The following is a 22,800-nucleotide window of genomic DNA, read 5'->3' on the forward strand; positions in this document are numbered from 1 at the left end:
ACTTTCTTCTCCAGCATCTTCTTGAGTGCTGGGTGGCCCTTGCCAAAAGAATTATGAGAAGTGATTCAAAAGGCTACAAGGAAAAGAGGAAAGCAGTAAATCACAACCACAACCATAGCCAAAGACAACTCTGCCTGTTTTCCAATCTTATACCAAAGTCTCTGTATCAGTGATTGAGAATGTGGAAGATAAATATCTCTTATCGCTTCTCGGCCTTTTGGCTAAGATCAAGTGTAATATCTCACATTAGATACTTTTTAATAAACTAATGTGCACAAAATGAGGGGGCTTTACTTGTCTTTTAGAACTCTTCAAGGATCTTGTAGAATTTCTAGATTGTCAACCTATGAAGGAGCTGAATACTCCCTCCATCCCCCAATTACCTTTCCCAGAAGTGTCCCTCTCCACCTGCAGCTACAAAAGCATGCCCCTTGTTTACTTTTTACTCAGACATTTATTTCTCTGATTTTCATTAGAGGGTTGTATATACTGTACAGTACATAGTGTGTGGCTTGGGATGGCATGGGATGAGAATTTTATCCTATAATTACTCCCCTCCCCCCAAACATGCAAAATTTTGGAAATCATCACAGCCACAAATTCCTTGCAAGCAAGCTTAGTGTCTTAATTGGTTCTGTCTCTTTCCAGGTGAACATATTAAGCAAGGATGGTCTCAGGGAAATTTTTTCCAAGTTATCGGATTACAACTCCAGTAATTCCAATCCATGCAGGTAGACTACACTGTTTTGTAATTATGAAACAGGTAAGCTACTCTACGACGCAAGGAGCCACACATTGGTGAAAACTAATCTAAAGGGATACTTAAATATTTGGCTTTCCAAACACTGCAATAAACCACTGCAATAAACCAAAGCAAGCAGACTTCCAGACCATTGTAGTGTTCATTAATTCAGACTCAAAGTTAGAGCATCACTTTGACCTAGGTTTTTTATCACTTTAAAATACTAAGCTTCATTATTTTGGCTGTCTTTAGAATGATCGCTCCTGCACTGCAGCTGAGCCAGCCCTAAATACAACAAGAGCATGGAGTTAATTCTATGCGTGTAGAATTAATTAATTTAATCTCATTGTAGAATTAAGTCTAAATTTGGTCATCTAAAATTTCCCTGGTACTATGCAAATTCAGATATTCTGAACAAATACTGAAGTCAGCCACCACTGTCAGATAAAAGTATCCTAGCTTTCAATGATTTTTAGTTACAGGAACAACTCTCCAACATAAGAGATACATTTTTCATTTTGTGAATAAAACTTCCCCTTCGCTCTTCCCATGTAGCTTGAAAAATCTCTCCCTGAGCTAGATCTTTAAGGTTTAGCCTCCAGGGCTTTTAATATCCCTCCTTCTTCTCCAAATCAAACACAAAGGCAGTTAAAATGTGGAAAATTCAGGAAATGCAGAACACATCATTAAATCATCTACTCAGGAAACCTTGGCAATCTTTATTTCAACTCACATAACGTCCATTATAAATGAAATCTGTATTTTAATTATTTCCAGTTTGGAGACTCCCAATGTGCACTTGGAGCTGAAACTATTCGCCGAATTAAAAAAAAAAAAGGTGGTAGAAAAGAAGAATGTTGCGGCTAATGTGGAACAGTTGCAAACTATATTCCATATTGCCCCAAGCAAACGTCTTTCTTTTTATCTTGGAGAAAAAAACAATTTATTTTCCCCTGCAGTAAAGCGTCTGGACTCACATTCTGTTTACTCATGAGTTCTGACAGGTTTAACCATAGCAGCTTTGTGAAGCAGCCGCTTTCCGAGTAACCACTGAGGTTGTGCCTCTTTTTAAATTCCTGGACTAGCATGGAATGAAACACTGGCCTTTCTTTTGTCGGGTGGGGCTGGTGAAGCAAGCTATTGATATATTTTGCACAGCCTTTCTGCCTAGAGAGGGTGCAAGAAGAATGTTGAACTCTGACATTCACTCTTTCGTTGCTTTAGGCATAACATGGTCACCAGCTTAGTTATCATATGCTTTGAGGCTTCCAACTGGCGTGCTTGCCAAATTGTTTCTTTTAAAAGCCATGCTCTGGTTTTAAACCGTGGAGAGAAAATAATTTTTAGAAGGTTTAAAGCATACTTCACTAAGGAAAATTTATGTGAGGAACATCTCTTTTGGATTCAAAATATTGTAGCTGGGGATTTGGAGATGGGAGGTTGCAGAGTTGAATTTGGGAACCCCAAAATAGAACCTATCACAAGCAAGAGGACACTGGAAGAGGCTTAACTTTTGTTTTGCTGGCTACTTTCCTTCTGAAAATTTCTTTCTTTCTTTTTTTTATGTTTAAGGAAGGGAAGTCGAGCTTGGAATCTCATCTGGCAAAGTAGCCCAGGAGAAGATTTTGAAAGGAAAAGTAGCTAGCTAGAAGAAGCATTCAGAATCCCTTAGCAGCTTAGCCAGTCACTCATCTCTGTTTTTCCAGCATACAGTAAGTAGATAAAAAGTAGATTCCTAAGTAGATAATCAGGCCACTGAATTACATTATTCAGGCAGATACAACCTTTCTCTTTTGATAATGTTTTAAGAGTAGGGTTTACCTTCCGTATTTACTTTGTGCATAGTTTTCAGTATTAGTGAATCATGATTTGAAAGGCATTATTTTTTATTTTAGCAAAACTGATGGTTTGTTCATCTCCAGACTGAAGGCAAATAGCAAAACTGTTCTCTTACTTGCTGTCATACTTGGGAATGCTGATTCATACTTGGTTGGGATCCAGGTGCTGGCAAGATCAGAAGGAGAATGACCCTAGAATAACTCTGCAGAGATGCCACCACTGCTCACTCTAAGAAACTAACAGCTTCCTGGTCCACCATAATGTAAAGATGGGAAAAAGGGATGCACAATTTGAACCTTGGGACTGTTTTTTATACAGCTTGAATCCTAGCAATGAAGTCACCACTTTTTTCATTATTAATGGAGTTTCTAGTGTATCTCTACATACATACACACACACACACACAATACAAAACTGTATTAGTCTGTATAAGGAAAGACTAGACTACTTAAGCAGTAATAAAAACTAGTTTAGATACCAAGTGAGTTTAAGCTCTGATACATGAATAACATAACAGTGGTGACAGTCCTTGAAAATAAAAGTTTAGTTCCTTATTGAAAAGTCCCAAACTAAAAACTGCCCTAAACCATATTGGTCATTCTGCATCCTATGGCCACAATTTTGTATCATTGAACTGGCCATTCTCCATCCCTCCAGAAGACTGTGCCTCCAGTCTCAGACACAAAAGGTTCTTGCCAATCTCTCCTGATGGTAGAGGATGGAGGAGCTTCAAGGTCAAGAACTGTATGCAGATGGACAAGCAGGATGCAACCTTGAATGCAGGTTATAGGATGAACAGGAAGAATGCCCATCTAGGCCATTAAGACATAAGACATAAGACTTTATTTGTCATTACACTCGCTAGCGGGTGCAACGAAATGAGGTGCTCTTCCACAAAGTAAAACTGGACAAACACCACTAAAAGAAAAAAAAAATTGAACTAAACACAACCAACCATACAATAATCTCTATGCAATTAAAAATGTAAATACCCCATTACTCTCAGCCATTTAAATTCCACAAAAATCTTATGACCCTGCATTCAAACTCAAAACTGCACTTGGATAAAAACTGTTCTTAAATCTGGTCGTCCTTGTTCTTAATACCCTAAATCTCCTTCTTGATGGTAATAGTTCAAAGAGCTGATGTCCCGGATGAGAGGAGTCATTCAATATATTAAGTATCTTCCTCTTACATCTATTCCTATACAGTTCTTCCAAAGAGGGGAGTGAGCAGCCAATGATGTTTTGGGCCGTCTTGATCACCCTCTGAATTGCCTTTTTCTCTGCCACTGTGCAGCTCGAGAACCATACACAGAGACAGTAGGATAATATACTCTCAATTGAACTCCGATAGAAGGTAGTCAGTAGACTCTCAGCCAGTTGTTGTTTCCTAAGAATCCTTAGTAAATACAACCGTTGTTGTGCCTTCTTAATTAAAGCAGCGGTGTTTGCGCTCCAAGTCAGGTCATTTGTAATGATGGTCTCGAGAAACTTACATTCAACCACCTGTTCCACACGAACTCCCTCTATATACAGTGGCTGAATGTCTGCTCTTTTTTTCCTATAGTCCACTATAACCTCCTTGGTCTTCTTAATATTAAATAGAAGATTATTATTCTTGCACCAGCGGGATAGCTGTAGTACCTCATCCCGATATGCAGACTCATCATCCCCAGAAATAAGTCCTACAAGCGTAGTATCGTCTGCAAATGTCATTATCCTATTGTTGGGATGTTTATTTGTGCAATCAGATGAATAGATGGAGAACAGTAGTGGACTAAGGACACAACCTTGTGGAGTGCCAATGCTAAGTGTCTTGACAGTAGAAATATAATCATTCAGTTTAACTCTTTGTGGACGATTTGTTAAAAAATCCAATATCCATAAACAAATAGAATCTTCCCTTAGTTAGAATAACAGAGTTGGAAGGGACCTTAGAGGTCTTCTAGTCAAACCCTCTACTTAGGCAGGAAATCCTACACCACTTCAGACAAATGGTTATCCAATCTCTTCTTAAAAGCTTCCCGTGTTGGAGCATTCACAACTTCTGGAGGCAAATTGTTCCACTGATTAATTGTTCTAACTGCTAGAAAATTTCTCCTTGGTTCTAGGTTGCTTTTCTCCTTGATTAGTTTCTATCCATTGCTTCTTTGTCCTACCTTCAGGTGCTTTGGAGAATAACTTGACTCCCCCTTCTTTGTGGCAGCCCCTGAGATATTGAAACACTGCTATCATGTCTCCCCTAGTCCTTCTTTTCATCGAGCTAGACATACCCAGTTCCTGCAAAAGTTATTCATATGTTTTAGCCTCCAGTCCCCTAATTATCTTTGTTGCTCTTCTCTGCACTCTTTCTACAGACTCAACCTCTTTTTTACACAGTGGTGACCAAAACTGGATGCAGTATTCCAAGTGTGGCCTTACCAAGGCATTGTAAAGTAGTATTAACACTTCACGTGATCTTGATTCTATCCCTGTGTTTATGCAGCCTAGAACTGTGTTGGCTTTTTTGGCAGCTGCTGCACACTGCTGGCTCATATTTAAATGGTTGTCCACTAGGATTCCTAGATCCCTCTCACAGTTACTACTGTTGAGCAAGGTACCACATATACCACGCCTGTGTATTTTGTTTTTCTTGCCTAAATGTAGAATCTTACTTTTTTTCACCATCAAATTTTATTTTGTTAGATAGCGCCCAATGTTCAAGTCTGTCAGGATCCCTCTGTATCTTAAGCCTATCTTCTGGAGCATTGGCTATTCCTGCTAGCTTGGTGTCATCTGCAAATTTGATGAGTTCCCCATCTATCCCCTTGTCCAAATCATTGATGATGATGTTGAAGAGTACTGGGACTAAAACAGAGCCTTTCGGTACTCCACTGCATACTTCCCTCCATGTAGATGCAGTTCCATTGAGGACTACACATTGCATGCAGTTGGTCAGCCAGTTACAAATCCATCTGGTGGTGATGCTGTCTAACCCACATTTTTCTATTTTATCAAGTAGTAGGTTATGGTCTACTTTATCAAATGCCTTGCTGAAGTTCAAGTAAATTATATTGACAACATTTCTCTGATCCACTAATTTTGTCACTTTGTCAAAGAATGCAATAAGGTTAGTTGGCATGATTTGTTTTTGACAAACCCATATTGGCTTTTGGTTATTACTTTGTTTGTTTCTAGGTGTTTTCTGATTTGTTGCTTGATTATCTTTTCCAGAATCTTTCCTGGTATTGAGGTCTGTAGTTTCCTGGATCTAATTTTTTCCTTTTTTCCTACATCATATCTTTTCCAGTCATCTGGCAGTTCCCTGGTGCTCCAGGATCTTTGAAAGTTATAGTTCAGTGATTCTGAGATCTCGTCTGCCAGTTTCTTAAGAACCTTGGGGTGTAATCCATCTGATTTTAGTTAAATCCACTAAACTAGGTCTTGAATCAGAATGAGTTCTCAGACATGTTACCTTCCAATGACAGTTTGTATGGATGGAGTCAAAAATAAACCTTACTACATAATGTCTCTAACCCATCTCATACTTGCTCTTAGGGTTATTCTAAGAAGCATCAATTTCCCCACTCCAAATAAAAGTGTTGCAAAATAATTCAGGGTAGTGGAAAGAATGAATGCTTGAATAAATGAATTAATGAATGCTTGAATAGTGTATGAAACAAACAAAAATAAGTGTTTGCAAAATAAGTGTTTTCAGCTAGTATAAAATACATACAATCTAGTTATAAACACTATTATTAGTGAGCTGGGGTGGCATCGTGGTTAAAAATGCAGTATTGCAGGCTAACTCTGCCCACAGTCTGGAATTTGATCTGATAGGCTCAAGATCAGTAGTGGTGAACCTATGGCACACATGCCAGAGGTGGCACTCAGAACCCTCTTTGTGGGCACATGCGCCGTCACCCCAGGCCAGTTCCATCATGTTTCTTCGTTGCATTTCTCGTCATTTGAAGGACTAAAAAAAATGTGAGAGACAGCATTCTGCTTTCATCAAGATATATTTGCTGTTGCTACCTCCACAGCCTGCCCACTGCTCTTGTAGTGGCTTATGCAACACAGTGAAATGTAGCACGCTCCACAATGGGGGAGATGGGGTCCCCTCCTTCTGGAGCCCATTACGACATGGAGTACAATGCGACACTGCGTCATCTCGGCTCGCTCTTGCCTCCTGGATGTCAATTGCCTTTCCTGCAAAGCTGCCGGTGTTGCGATGTCCCACCTCCCTGCTGACCAGCTGGTCTTCGGCGCACTGCTCCTGGGCTCTAGTCCTGCCATCAGCCCAGCCCAGTCGGCCTCTGGGCATCAGATTCCCACCATCCAGCACCAGTTCAGGTTTTTGTTTCCCATCACCACCCCAGGGGAAAGAGAGAGAGGGTGGGAAAAAGAGAAATGATATTACAAAAGTTTCTCTTTTTATTGTTGCTAAACGTAATATTTCAAAAGCAGGAAAAAAAATGAAGGGGCATAAAAGTGCATTTATCATGTTTTTCTTAGAACAATTAGCTGAATTCTGCCATGTTTATCATTATTTCAGGTAGCAAAACCTAAGGTTAAATTGCCGTGTTGGCACTTTGCAATAAAATAGTGGGTTTTGGGTTGTAGTTTGGGTACTCGGTCTCTAAAAGGTTCGCCATCACTGCTCAAGGTTGACTCAGCCTTCTGTCCTAGGTCAGTAAAATGAGGAGCCAGATTGTTGGGAGCAATATGCTAACATTGTAAATGGCTCAGAGGCAGGGGGCATCTGGTTCGCTGAACTGGTATTTGAATGTACGGTAAATAAAATATATTTACATACTTTAAGATAAATTTTTTCTAAAGGTATACATTTTCTGAAAAATTATATTCAAAACTAAGTCTAAAGATACATTTTCACCTGAATACCAAAATATTAGCAGCTAAATGTAAAGATGGAATATAACAAACTTATTAATGAACTACAAAAAAAAAGGTTAAACCTCAAAATTTCACATGTTAAATCGTAGCTTAAAATATTAATATATCCCAAAAATGGAAATAACAAAATGAAGTCTTACCTGATCTTCAATATATGGCCCTTTAAGAGGATCATCAGTATATGTTTAGTTCCTGTTTATGATCTATTGATGTAAGGGAAAGACTGATCAATATTATTCCATGTGGTCAAGATTTAATGATATTGTCAACAAGTCAGAACCTTGACAGATATATTTTAAAATTAGGCTGATTTTACTTCTCATATTTCTTTTTCTCTCAGTTTTTTGTGTTTTTGTTTTAATCTTCTTTCTCTTCTTTTCAGTTTTCTTTTCACCAAATCTTAAAGCAGTAATTAAAAAAACAAAACAAAAGAGATAATGCATCTACTCCAGCTGATTAAAAGAAAAAGTTTGGATTTAGTTTAATCCAGACATAGTTAAATAATGAGTTAAATTTTCTGCAATGCCAGTATGCTACCCATACTAATACCAATAATATGGGCTTATAGGTTTTTTTTTGATAATAGAAATTCTAGCCTCAGTTAGCATGAAAATAGTCAGGCCCTAAATGTTAAATCCTAATTATTCTGAAAAATATTTAATTGTGGACTCAAATATTTTTTCTATTTTATGATCTTAGTTTCCAACAAAAAGTCTACCATACTACATACATACATACATACATACATACATACATACATACATACATACATACATACTTGAACATATTGAAAAAGTCATAAAAAGCCCGAGGCATGGTTCAGAAACTTCACTAATTGTTTTATTAATGATTTGTGACTGGACTACATGAAGGACGTTGATCCCATTGGAGCTACTGGATCGTCTTCAAGGAGTGAATTTTTATATCTTAGGGCCTGGCTACATGTGAGACTGTTCAAGTATAATTTGCTTTCCCTAGGCATGCCTGTAGAGAGAGCACTTGCTGAGAATCACCTAGTTATCTACACTGCCATTTTAGCTGATGAGCATGGGAAAAACTACAAAGCCCAGATGAACTCACTCTCCCCCCACCCCACCTCCTCTTGTGCATGTGTATTTGTCTATTAGCATTTTTTGTGAATGAAAAAGAAAAAGTCTGCCAATGTGTGTTTGCTGACTGCATTTACATCACATTGAAGATGCTTTTGTGTTCCCACCCTCCAAATTCTTCCTGGCCCTACTCTTAATTCTGGAGAGGAAAAAGAGAAAAGCCTTGTCTGATTTGTATCCATTTCACTGGGGTTAATAAAGATTTTGGAGAATTCTGTTGAAAAGGCCATCCTCCCTGCCAAATCGTTAGGCTTCTATAGTGTCCATAAAATAGAGCATTGTTGAGAAATGTAATCATAGCTCTCTTCTGGCATTTCATATGACTTGGCTCTAACCTTATTTTGTGATATCTCTAGACCTGTTTTATATATGAATGTTGCTTTCTTATTTCTCTCCTCACATGGAAAAAGATTTGGAATACTTCTCATGCTAAGTAAAGCGATATTATGTCATATAATATTGATTTGATCCAGAACCAAGATAATGGCTGAGCACAAATTTGGTCTGAGAGGACGCATTCCTGGGTAAAAAAGCTTTTAGGACAGATGCTGAGGCATAGAAGGCCAGGGTGGAATCCTGGCAAAACTGCATTCTAGAACATTCCCCCAGAATCCTTTGCCACGCGCAAACAGAGTTTTCTTGGCAAAGAGTCTGTGTGGAAAGTAATCCCTGAAGATTAAAAAAAAAAGTGCTAAGGAATCTTTCCTTGACTTCTAAAAGTTCATTTTTCATGCGAGTTTGCCAAATACTTTGATATTTTTCTTCTTCACATTTTTACGGAACAAAACTCTCTTGTAAGAGAATGTTGGGGCTCATATCATTTTCTGCTCCAGTCATGCAATTCAGGCATACAAACTCATTCCAGGTTTTGCATTCAGTTCCTTTTCATATCCCCCTTTTCAAACTTGTTTACGTTACGCCTTCATCAAAATGCTGTCTTAATTAAATCTGAAAAATAGACATTTGACTTTACTTTAAGTGATGATTTTGGTCTGCTATTGATATAAAGGTTAGATATACAGAACAAACGTATGCATTGTATATGGATTGCTCCCTGATTAAAAAAAACCATTATTGCTTTTTAAAACACATATTTTTAACAATCATTTCTATGAGTTGACATGATACTGATGCATTTATGTACTGTGACTTCACTTAGTACAGAAAAATGCCCTCTGGTTTTTCCCAGTATCTATAAAAAGATTTGCTTTAAGGGATCAGGTTTGGCCCTATTACACTTTCAAAACACAAGAAATATGATTATGATTGGCATGATTCAGCCGCTGTCTTTCATGTAGCAATATATACCGAAAGCTCTGGCAGACACAGTTGGTTTCAGGTTAGAGTGGTGGGGAAAGGCTAGGACAACCTCACAGGCAGCACCCCATAAGCAGTGGGCTGAATCATCTGTTGAAATTAGACCCTATGAAAATCCACATAGAGCTTCCATGGCTGGAATGTGTTGGAAGCATTGGGTTACTTCTAGCACCTGATCCCCTTGTACAAAGAGAATTGTTTTCTGGATTTGTTGTGTCTCCCCTCCCCCACTGACTGCTATGAGACAGAGAATTAATTATAGCAACTTCTTATTGGTATAATCAAGGAGCCTTGATAGGGCCCATTGGAAGGAATGGGTCAGCTTTGTTCCCAAGAATTCAAAGCCAATTCTTTTGCACCTTCATCCTGCCCCCTTAAAGGACTTTCTACTGTGAATGACCCGTGCCAATTACCAGCGAGCAGGACTTCTTTCATGGTGGAGCCTAGAGATTTTCCCCTCAAACTCATGTCATCATGGCGGTGTCATGTAACATATTGGGACTTTCCCCCTCTTTGCTAAACTGGGTGTGGGTGTGGCCAGCGCATGATGCATCCATCCCACGGGCTGGGAGTTTGACAGCCCTGCTCTAGAGAAGAGTCTCCAAGCTTGGCAACTTTAAGACTTGTGGACTTTAAGACCCAGAATTCCCCAGCCAGCATGACTAGCTGAGGAATTCTTGGAGTTGAAGTCCACAAGTCTTAAAGTTGCCAAGCTTGGAGACCCCTGCCCTACAGCAAAGAGATAATGTGCTATTGCAATCTTTAGGGGCAGCTGTATAGCGACAAAAAGTCAATATGGCATTTGTAACCACAGAAACCTTGCCCCCTTTTAAGTGTGCACATATGTAAAAAAAAAAAAAGTGGACTAAAGCTTTAATTTTATGATCACATCAATCACCTTGAATTTGACTGGCTCTTCTGCAGACATACATCTTCAACCATCATTAGAGGCAACTTCAGACACATCTTCAGCCATAGATGCTCTTTGGGTAATTTTGGTGCAGTCAATATGGCTCATCATACTTTACCTACTAAGGCTTTTTGTGAGGTAAAATGAAGGGAGACCTCATATAAGCTGCCTTGAGTTCCTGGAGGAAAATCAGGATATAAATCTAAAACAGAATAGTAATAATTATGACATATTTGTGTTATGTTTATTTCAAGCCATTTATTTTAATGTCACTTTAGAAATGTCAACCAATTACTTTGTTTGCCTGAGTAGGTAAAGGAGCCAAAACACAAAATTGCCAGACGATCATTAGGAGTTTAGTGGGGAACAAAGGTTTGCCACTATAGCAAGCTAAGAAACACAAGGAAATGTTAGCAATTTGGTCTTCCTTATTTTTGGAGAGAGAGAGAGGGAGAGGGAGGCAGGGAGGGAGAGTTAGTTTATTATGCACAGTCCTGAAGCTGACCTCAACAAGCAAAGACTGAAGTGCTCACAGTTTCAGCTATGTGTCAGAAAACAGCATTGGCTTTTATGCTAATTTTTACAATTAGACAATCAGATGTCTAGGCAGTTTAAATGAATATAAATTGAATATGAAGGTTTACTGCAAGCTTAAGTTCTCTACAAGAACCTGAACTACTAACAGTCAAAGCAAATTGGCGGTAGATAAGAGTGAACAGAATTCAAGGTGAGTAGCTTAGCTCTCTTGTGGCTGCAATGGGACTTAAGATGATGTGTTGGATCCCTCCCTCGGGCTCAGCATAGTCATCTCCTACAAAAACATAATTATCTGCAAAGAAGAAACCAACTGCTGGTTTCTAACAGCATATTAATTTCTTTGTTTTGGTGGTAATGTTGGGAGATTCAATGTTCGTGGAATTTATTGCTGTTTTCTTAAGTCTGGCAGATTTGTATTCTTGGAGTAAAGGGATAATTAAATAATAATGATGATTGCAAAGGCCAATCAGCAATAGCGATAGCACCTAGATCTATATACTGCTTCACTGTGCTTTACAGCCCTCTGTAAACAGTTTACAGAGTCAGCATATTGTCCCCAATAATCTCTTTTTTTGGTTACATAATGCTTTTCAGTTGCAGATTTTGCATTTGTAAGAAACTTATTCCCATCCATTAATGTTACAGTACTTCTAAATCTATAATGTAAACATTGGAAAGTAGCTTACCTGAAGTGATTTCCAGTGTGCCTTATATCACTGTGAAAAAAAATATGTCTGCCTATCAGCAATCCAGGGGAGCGATGGCTTAGCAGTTAAAGATGCTGAGCTTGTCAGCTGGAAAGTTGACAGCCTGGGTTTGAGACCTGAGCAACGAGTGAGCTCCTGCCATTTGCTCCAGCTCCTGCCCACTTAGCAGTTTGAAAGCATGCAAATGCAAGTAGGTGAATAGGTACTACTTTGATGGAAAGATAATAGCATTCCATGTGCCTTTGGCATATAGACATGCTGGCCACATGACCACAGAAATTGTCTTTGGACAATGCTGGCTCCCTCGGCCAAGCACAGAGATGAGCCCTGTGCCCTAGAGCTGGACACAGCTGATAGGAAAAAACCCTTTACCTTTTTGTTAGCAATCCCACATTTGTTTCAATGTCATGGAACATATTGAAACACAGTAGAAAAAACTATTATTATTATTATCTTTCATCATAATCATCAATTTTAATTAATCAACCACTTTTTGCAAACTAAAAAATGGGGTTATATAGGCTTAGTAAGATAATTAAATGAATACAAATAAAATAATTGCCCTTTTAAAACCTATCAAAAGGGATTCTAAACACAACTACAAGTTCATCTATCTCTCAATTACTGTAATTGGAAATTGGAATAACTGAAATAAATTTATAATGGCAGACATTTGCTGGGTCAAGAGAGAATTGGTTGGGAAGAAGGCTTACATACAGAACTTCCCCTAGGTGAGGAAGCCAATGATCAGACTATCAGACCAACGCAAAAAGGTTTTAATCAACCAAGGCAGGCAGCATGATAGCCCTCCTTTTCCACAGTTCTATCCAAGATGTTTCCCATGATGGAAATCAAGGATTGGGAAAAATATATTAGAAAGAGGGGAGCCCAATTATAGGGGGTTTGGGGAAGTTAAATCTTAATGATTAATGTAATGATATTTATAACATTGATATTAAATGTTCCAGTCAATTCAAATACTTTGGATTCTCGTATCACATCAAACAAGCATGTCTTGATTGTGTGGTTTGAATCATACTTTAAGATAGGACACCGAAGAATAATTGTTTTCAGTATTAAGCTAGTGCAGGGATCTCAAACTCATGGCATATGCAGCCCTGTAAAGCTATTTTCTATGGCCTGCAATGATAAATGTGTGTGCTGATCATTGTGCCCATCAAAGCCATCTTGCTGAGCATGTCAGTGCCCCAAGGCCTCTTATGCCAAGCAAACAACACTCCAGGAAAGCCCTTTACTCTCATGCTCTGCTACTTCTACAGAAGCACAAGTTCTCTTCAGGGGAACTAAAACATGGCCAGGGAAGAAGGGTTGGGAGGCTGGAGCAGCCCAAGAGAGAGAAGAAGAAGGTGGCTGAAAAAGGTATTTGGCCAGCTCTTAGTGGGATGTGATGAATGTGTACCTAATGCTGATGGAGTGCTTTGGCTAAGAGCTTTAGATGAGCCTTTCTTGGATCACATGTTCCTTCTTTTATTACTGATCTTAACTAATCCTGCTATTGCAGTCCAAGGAATTACATGCAAGAGTGGCTCTGAGGTCCCACACACAGATGTGTTTCCTTTACACATTTTGGTGGGAGGAAGGAAGCAGTACCAGCAGGTTAACAGCCAGCCTTTTTGGCAAGGCATCACCTACCATTTTAATAGGCTACATTAACATATCTGCACCTTGACAAAGTGTTGCCTTTGTTATCACGGGGAATTAAATAATGCAGCAGAGCAAGACCAATGTTTAATCTGCATACATATCTTTATTATGGCCGGAAGACAACAATCAGCAGCAGATGGAACAAAAAGTAAAAGTTTGTGACTAGATTATTTATGTGACCAAGGTGTATCTGATTTTACAGATGGGGTAACAGAATTTGGCTACTGTGATGACCCAGGGCGTGGCACAAAGGCAACACAGTCACATAAGTAAGAAAAGTCCGTTTAATACATCTAACTTTGCTCCCAATGTCCAGTTACCTTCAGCTGGAGAAAAAACTCTCCCAAAAACAGTCTTTAAATGAAGGAAATTCAATCCAAAAACAAAGTACATATAAACTGTAAATAAAAATCCACACAAACTATGCTGCAGCAATTAACTGGACAGGGCGGGATAAGGAATTGCAGACTTCAAAGGCCAACAAAACACACACAGTTGGGAAGATGCCAGGAACCCAGATAAGCTCATGATTTGCTTCCCACAAGTTACTATGCGCAACCTCCCTTTTTCAACACTGTGTTCCCAGCTGCGGCTAATGAAGGGAATCAGGGCCCTTTCCTCCCCCATAAGCCACGCAACTCACGTTGCTCCCTTCTCCATTCCTCCCTGCGTGTCCTAGGATGAAGAGGGGGTGGGCCTGGATCTTCCTCTGAATTCCCTCTGCCTTGCTCTACCTCTCCCCTGCTCTGCCCAGCCAGACTTTGCCCTTCCCCAGTTTCTTCCACAGCCACCAGAGCCACACTCCCACTACCTGTCAGTTGCTCGGCCTTCCCCTCAGAATCAGATTCCAACAGGGGAATGACAGCTATATTCATGGAAATGGGTCATACTGTGCTAACAAAAGCAACTGTTGTGCTGTGTGCTGTCCAGCCACTGTATGGGAATTGGATAGTTAGGTAGTAACTGTGAGCAGTCCCCTTAAGGGAATGCATCATGGTAAATGTAGTTAAGGTATCCTGGGAAATGTAGTCCATGTCACGTGACCACATCTGTAATCCTAATTGGTCATTAAATTGACCCTCGAGGGGTTGGGGGAGGTTTCCTCACTCTTGGCTGAACTCACGAACTCATGGTAACTGTTCTACCGCTATGAGATGAGAGAAAAGGGATAGCAGATAATCATCTTTTTATCTACAAAACAGATATGCAAAGGGTTGGTCATTAAAGAAGAACTTTGTCACAAATGTGAGTTATGAGGATACCTGATGAACCAATAAAAGTACTTTGTTATGGATGTTTTGTGGAGTTTATCTATCTGCATCTGTACAAAAGACAAATCTACCACTGTACAGAATACAGAACAGTAAAAAGATCTGCTATCCCTTTTCTCTCATCTCCTAGCGGTAGAAATTTGTACTTTGTCAAATAGCGGGTAATAGGATGGGCCCTTGCATCCTTATAAAAAATACTATGTAGTACAGGGGTGTCCAACCTGGGAGTTGAAGTCCACAAGTCTTAAAGTTGCCAAGGTTGGACACCCCTGATGTAGTAGAACATGAATTATGGTTTCAATAGAGTCTTCTCCACTATGGCACAACCTTAGTTCATGGAAACTTTTTTGTATCTGTCCTCAAAACTTGCCTTAGGGAGTGTATGCTAAGATGTAGTGCCCTCTGGAGTTTAGGGATGTTTATATGGTTTAGAAACTTTGCTCAGCATTTAAGTGGTTGATATTTGTTTTAATAAAGAAAAGGGAAATGGTTAGTGAACTGATGATTCCTTCAGAGTCTCCAGCTTTTTGAGATATCTGAAGGGTTTGGTGTGGTCAAAAAGTTGTTGTTAGGTAGGCCTTCTTTTATACCAAAAGAGCTACCGGTAAGTAAATTTCATTATTCAACAAATATGGAATCCAGTGTTAGTATTTGTAGTTCACTAGTTTTTTTTTTATAATATCAGTGAATTAGACTTGAATCTAATTCCTGTCTGATATATTGAATCTAACTTGTAATTGAAATAATAACTGACTTAGCCCCCAGCATGACTTTGGGATAAGTCACTCTCTCTCTCTGCCCAGTTCACTTTACAATGTTGATGCTGTGGAGAAAATAAGAGTCTGAAGCATTATGTTCACTGTATAAAGCTGTATAAAATCGAGATGAGAAATAAAATAATAATATACATTTACTATGCTATGGCTATGAAAATGAGAAACCATGATTATACAGCTATGGTGCAATGATATTTGCTTTGTCCTTGCATTAGTAGATTTCTATTTGAGTACCAGGGAATCTACAGACTCTACAGACATTGATAAAAAAAAACTTTTTTAATCTAATCACTAGTGCATTATATCTTATATCGTAAAAAATTCTGGAATATTATTTTGGGGAGGAGCCTTGGATCCAAACTCCCTGCTTTATGCAGGAACCCAAGTTTGTTCATGACAGGTGGCTGTCCAATCTATTTCAACACATCTCATAAAATGGAGCTAATGTTTCACTCTCATAACTACTCTGATACTTAAGAATTGTTTTCTAAAATTCAACAGAAATCTGACTTCTTGTAAGGTAAATTCATTATTCTGTATCCTTTTCCAGCTTGTTGGGTGTGTTCTTCTTTACACTCTCAATTCAGGGATAAAAAAGTCCATCATTCATTAATTCAATTTCTTTAGGAAGACAACACAACAATTACATAGTATTTTAAAAGGCATGTAAAAATAGTCATAGGCTATTGTGCCAAGCAAGTTTCCTGTAGCCAACTTTCTGGATCTTTCCTGATCAGTGACATGCCCAGAACAAGACTTTGAGGTGGATATCCAAGACTCCTTCCAATCACACAACCCAAAGAGCTCTCAAATGCAGGAGAATTGGCTTATCATACTTTGAAGGGGTGGGGAATGCTTGTTATAAGGGAAATCCCCATTTCCTCATTCTGGATCATCTAGTCCAGAATTCAACTTTGTTCTGCTTCTCTTATTTATCTCATTATACACTTCACTTCAGAAGCTTGGGGGAAAACAGAGTTTAGGGGGGCAATAAACTGAGCATTTTAGACAACGTGGGCAAGAGCTCAAACAAACTAATCATATGCCCTGAACAAAAAGAAGTTCCATAGAAAATACAAAGTAATTTGACAGATGTGAATGAGCAATGTAGACTCCTTGAAATTTTCCTTCCTAGAACATGCTCCTATCTAAATTAAGCACTGTAAAGTTAGATTATATTTTCAGATATTAAATCAGTGGAAGCTTAAAATGCTAACTTACCTTATTGGTTTAAATAATAACATGTACTCCTTGTGTGCTTTGCTACTTAATTTTAAACAAAATTGAAAAATAGCATTTTAAGTTGGTGTAAATTTTGCAGCTTAAGTACATTATTTTAAGGGTTACTATGCATTTCCTTTACTGGTGAAACTAAATGCCTACAATATATTCTGAAAGTGTTTTTTTTTTTAAATCTCTTTTTAACATTCATTTTCAGCCGGTATATTTTTCCAGTACGAAGGCTCTGCTTTTTTAAAGTCCTACCTAGAAAATTTTCAGTTACATCATTTGCACAAATATGTTGTTGTTAACATTGAAAAACCTCTTTGCTTGCAGTTGTATATTTTATTTGGCTAAAAAAGGTGCCCATGTCTAATACATCACATGGCCCTTTGGTGATACTATTTAAGCTAGGAATTCCAAAACTCACAAATACCGAATAGCCAAATGTTCCAGGGCTCTCCTCGTACACTAAACATGCAATATATCTCCTCCTTTTCCAAACAGAAATAGATTTCTCTCTGATTGGTTTGATAAATTTGACCCAAGATTTCCATTTGGAGTTGCTGGAGTTCCTACTGTTTTTCTGTGTGTTGGTGGGCCAAGCCCTAATCGCCCACATCTCCCAGGGAGGCCATAAATTATGGCAATGAGATGGAGCTTTGTATTCCTTCTGCTCAAAAGAAGGCAAATCTGCAGCAGCATTATTTTGACAGCCCTGAATTTAATTCATTGTTTTATGACAGATGGTAAAAGCGTACATGCTCATAGTGCTGATTTATGATCATTTGGGTCTGGAGGATTCTATAATTTGCAAGTAATGTGAAAACAGATGGATAGACAGACACTAAACTGCAAGCTGACCTGTACATTCTCACTGCTTGCTCCAAATGGCATCCATATGGCTTTCTAAACTTCATGCAAGGAGATCTTGATTAGCAAAGCTGGAAGTATTTTAAAACAGGCTTCACTTATTGGTGGGTGGGTATTCAGCCTGTTCGAGGGTCTTTCGTTGATCTAACCTTGGGTTTTCTAGTCATCTCATGATTGTGACAACTTTTTCTGCAATTAAAATGGAATGCATCCTTCTGGCATTACATGGCCATATAGTATCTTAAATGTAAATGTGGCTGTTTAATTCCCCCAAGGCTGCTTCTTATTTTAAAAAGTAATTTCAGGAGAGGACAATTTTCATTGGAAAGCAGCAGGGGAGGGCTTATTTAATCCTTTACTCATTTTTGCATTTGCCTTGCATTTTCTCATAGCCCTGAGTTCTAACATGTGGTTACGAGGACACATTCCTTTGTAGAGCGTGTCAAGGGTGGGTATGAATTACATCATTAGACCAGCAGAAGATAAATAAGGTCAGCCTTATTTCTTTGCCCAAAACTGTCACTTTCCAGTTCTGTTCTTCACTTGAAGAAGGAGATGTTCTGGGCTTACATTTCCATGCAATGCATAGCCTGCAGTGTGAAAAACTAAAGTTATGTGCACTCCAACGAGCCCATTTTCCACAGGTAAGGAAAGGGCACATCAGCACCTCAAACAGGGAGCTTACAGCCTCTTCCAAAGGCAAATTAAACTGCTGAATCCATGGAGTTCCACCCAGCACTACCGTATTGTGCTACTTCTAGTGCAATTGGTTCCAAAAAGTAAAGCTTCCACCCCTGCAGCAATATGGAACCAAGTTATAGTTTTGGATTCAAAATGCACAACTGGATAACATGTTTATTAAACTCAGCCAAAATGAGACCGAAGTATATATAAGCTTTTGAGTACTCCAGAACTCCTCAGAAGAACAAAAACCTTCCCCCATAAAAGTAATCTTACGAAAAGCAAGAGATAAGGCAAGTGAGTAGCATGAGAATTAAAAAAAAAAAAATAGCCAGATGATCCATCACAAAACCTACATTTTAAAATATAATTTCGCTAGGGATTTTTGGCATAACTCGACAGTTGCTGTCTTGGGCACAAAGTCTTGCCAGTGTAGTGATACTCTTTCATAAGTCTTGTTGCTATTATCAGCTAGCAAATGTTCTGCTCTCACTGATGGTAACAATGGAGAGAATACGTTGAGCATGTGCAATATTTCCTCCCCCAATGTAATCATCCCTCCCAGGAATCTATCAATGATAGATGTTTAGTCTTTGTTTTATTATTATTATTATTTTCCTTGCTGGCTTTTTTATGCCACCCTGAGTTATTCAGGTTTGAGTTGGGCTATACATACTGCTAAATATTTTTTAAAAATAATCAAACCTAGTTTGGCCCCATGAACATATGTTTCCACAGTCATAATGTGGAATAGAATTCCAAAATAGAGAAAACAACTTGAATTCCCTGTATAAGAGTTGAACCCCGTAGAATAACCTCTGGTTATCTATATGTGATGAATTCCAAATAGGATGAAACTGATCTTGTAGTGCCTGCCTCCTGGTAGTTAATGTAACTAAAATCTTTCCCTCTGTGACAGATTTTTGAGGGAAAAGCGAATGCTTTCTGGATCAACATATCACTCCTTAATGGGGCTGCCCAAATCATTTGGGGGTTGCCTTGTGAAGGAAAGCACCCCCTTAAAGCTGCTTTGTGAAGCAAGGCATCTTTACTTGCTTCTAAGAGCAAACACAAGTACTTCATTGCTTACCAACTTCCCTGTAATGAGTACCTTAAAAAAAGTTTCTGCCCCTGTGTGAAAGCCTGATAGAGAGAGATAAAAGTCAACAAAAAGGCTGCAAGGCCTCAAGAACTGCTTCATTGGGGCAAATCATCTGTTGCACTGATGAAGAAAATCACATAGCCCCCATGGCTTGAAACTCTGCAAAGAACAGAAAGGTAGCCTTGGGTCTCCAAGGGGAATGTGGGATATGACGTACATTTCTGATCACAGAACCTTAAGAAAGATATCCATGCAATTTTATCAAAAAAGAGCCTGACCACTCAAACCACTACCAGCACAAGCTGTGAAAACCATAACGTTGTCATTCATCAAAAATATATCAGAAACCACCCAGAGACTATTAAAACCACATGGCATCCACCATAGCACACAAACCAACTACAACCTTCCAAAACATCCTAAGTAAACCAAAAGACCACCAACCCCAGAAGAAAAACAGGAGTCATCCACAGTATGCATTTATGTCATGTAAGGACCATAACAGCCACTCTTTAGGACTAAAGACTAGCAGAGTGCATCCATGCACAGCAACTAACAGTCAGAAGACAAGATGAAAATTTCTCAATTTCACAACACATGGGCAGATTTAACCATATTTTCAGCGGGGAAACTGTGGGTATCCTAGACAAAGCCAATTCCAAAAATGCTAGAGAATTCCTCAAAGCCTACCACTCAGACCAACTAGCCATCAACAGGCACAGAGTGGTAAACAACATTTTCATTATTCGAGAGACAATAAAAAGCCCCAAAGGAAACAAAAAGACCAAAACATCTCCTCACCAGTAATCAATATCAAATGAACAGAGATTAACACCAAGATTAACACTAGACCTATAATCAAGGAATAAACAATACCCCCATCAAGGAATTACCAACTTAGACAAACAAGCTAATAGTAAACAACGGGCTAATCAAGGAACCAACAACAACAATCCCACCAACACTGACAGGGCAAGCCACTAATAAAAGAGAGCAAACCCCATTCCCTCCTAGCATTGATGATGTTACCTAGTTTAGTAATGAAAAGTCTGCAAGAAAACAACCGAGTTCAGAGAACACTAAGGACTCCACAGTTTAACCCTTGGCAACACATATTCTATTGTTAAAGGTATTCCAGGCAGGATTAGAAATGAAGCATCAAAGGCAATTGGATTAGAGACCTACAAGGCAGGACTCCTCGCTTAGGATAAGAAAAAGCTGACAGAGATGTATAAAAATCATGTGAGCGACACATATTAAATGGATCTATTCATGGAACAAGGTGATAAAATAGAAATAGATCTTTCTGTTTCAAAAGATACAGTTTTAAATAATGTCCACAACTGAATCATTTATCTGTACTTACACAGCTTTCTTTGCCCGAAGTACAAGTTGCCCCTCCAGAGTTGTATTGCAACTTTCCATACTCCAGCAGCAGAATTATTAGGGACAGAATTATAGTTTAGAATTAGTGGCTTTCAACTTTATCCTGTGGACCCAAACACAGTTTGCAAATTAAGGGAGTCCTTTTTTTTCTTCTATCCATCCATCTCATATTACATTCCCATTACTAGTTAAATTCAGGCAAAAGGCTCAGTTTATTTGAATAGTATTGAGATTGTAATCAATAAATAAATTGGCCTATAGTTAAAAAATTGATTTTGTAATGAATGAATTAGAGACCTAAGAAAGCATGTAAGCCATAGCCTGCTTACTTGAGTGTCAAGCAGGGGAAATCAGGAGTCCAGGCAGTTTAAATAAATATATAGATTTGTTGCATGCTAACACTTTCTACAAGAATCTGAACTCCTAACAATCAAAGGAAATTGGCAGTAGATAAAAGTCAACATAATTCAAAGTGGGCTGGACCAGTGGTGGGATTCAATTTTTTTTACTACCAGTTCTGTGGGCGTGTCTTGGTGGGTGTGGCAGGAGAATAATACTGTAAAATCTCCAGTCAGAGGTGGTATTTGCCAGTTCTCCGAACTACTCAAAATTTCTGCTACTGGATCTCCAGAACTGGTCAGAACCTGCTGAATACCAACCCCTGGGCTGGACTTAGCTTTCTTGTGGGTTGTTGACGCATTCGATCCCTCCTTCAGGCCCAACCTAGTCATCTCCTTACATTGATTTAATACTAAACTTAAGGGATTTTTGAACACATGTACATTGACTTGTTCTGTTAGTTTGTATCATTTCTTCTAAATAATTTCTTTTGGTAATCCTTGTGATCTCTCTTTCAAAATTGGATTCTTTGGTTCAGACGTTATTTAGTTTTGGGAAACCCTGAATTTGTTAATATTCATAAGACAGTAACTCCTAAAGGCATTTCAGAGCCCTTCTCTAAAGTTTTAACATTTCATTATTATTAAGTTTCCAGTATTTTGCTTATCCAGATTATACAGAAATGCAAAACCAATCAGCTGCATTCTGTATGACTCATCAATAATAAACAGCCTATTCCAATCACCCATTATATGACAATGAGGGAAATATGCTCAGATGATTGACAACATCATGGGCATTTGGCATTTGTTATTTTGTTTTATTGCAATATTTTCAAAATTAAACAAAAAAATAAGATATGAGTATATATATTTTTTCTTTTTGCTAGCTTGCATTAACTTGTCTTCTTTCCCAGAATTTATGCTTTTGCTTCCATTGTCCCCTACTAGAAACATTTCCAAGTTTGAATTATTATTACAATCTAAATTAAAACCACAAATTTGGGACTTCTCTTTTCAATCAGAAATGTGGTACTGAGAGTAAGGATTTGTTCTCTCCACCCCTGCATTGCTATCACAGTCCAAACACTGCTGATTCCCTGGACGAATAATGCACAAGCATGTTAGTTCAACTGAATCTTTCTCTGTGTACAAGTTTTCTCCAGAAAGCACACTCTTTCTGGTAAAAGTGATAGAAGGCAATGTTGAAAAAGCACTACACAATCTAAAACCATCTCTATCTTTTGGACCGGACGGAATATGTACCTACTTCTTAAAAAAGCTATCCACTACCATAGCAGAACCTCTAAGCATAATCTTTGAGAAATCTTTCAGGACCAGCTCCTTGCCTAACCTATGGTCACAAGCCATGGTCATCCCATTCTTCAAAAAGGGAGACCCCAGCCTAGTTGAAAATTATAGACTAATGCT

At 38.6% G+C, this 22,800-nt stretch overlaps 1 pseudogene; it reads left to right on the top strand.

Annotated features, from left to right (window-relative positions):
• Positions 1-201: 201 nt before the first annotated feature.
• LOC113415275 (U2 spliceosomal RNA) lies at positions 202-348 on the top strand (annotated as a pseudogene).
• Positions 349-22,800: the final 22,452 nt, after the last annotated feature.

The sequence above is a fragment of the Notechis scutatus genome, chromosome 3, assembly GCF_049901735.1.
Source record: "Notechis scutatus isolate UNSWTSFEM ecotype Mainland chromosome 3, rNotScu1.2, whole genome shotgun sequence".
Taxonomy (NCBI): Eukaryota; Metazoa; Chordata; class Lepidosauria; order Squamata; family Elapidae; genus Notechis; species Notechis scutatus.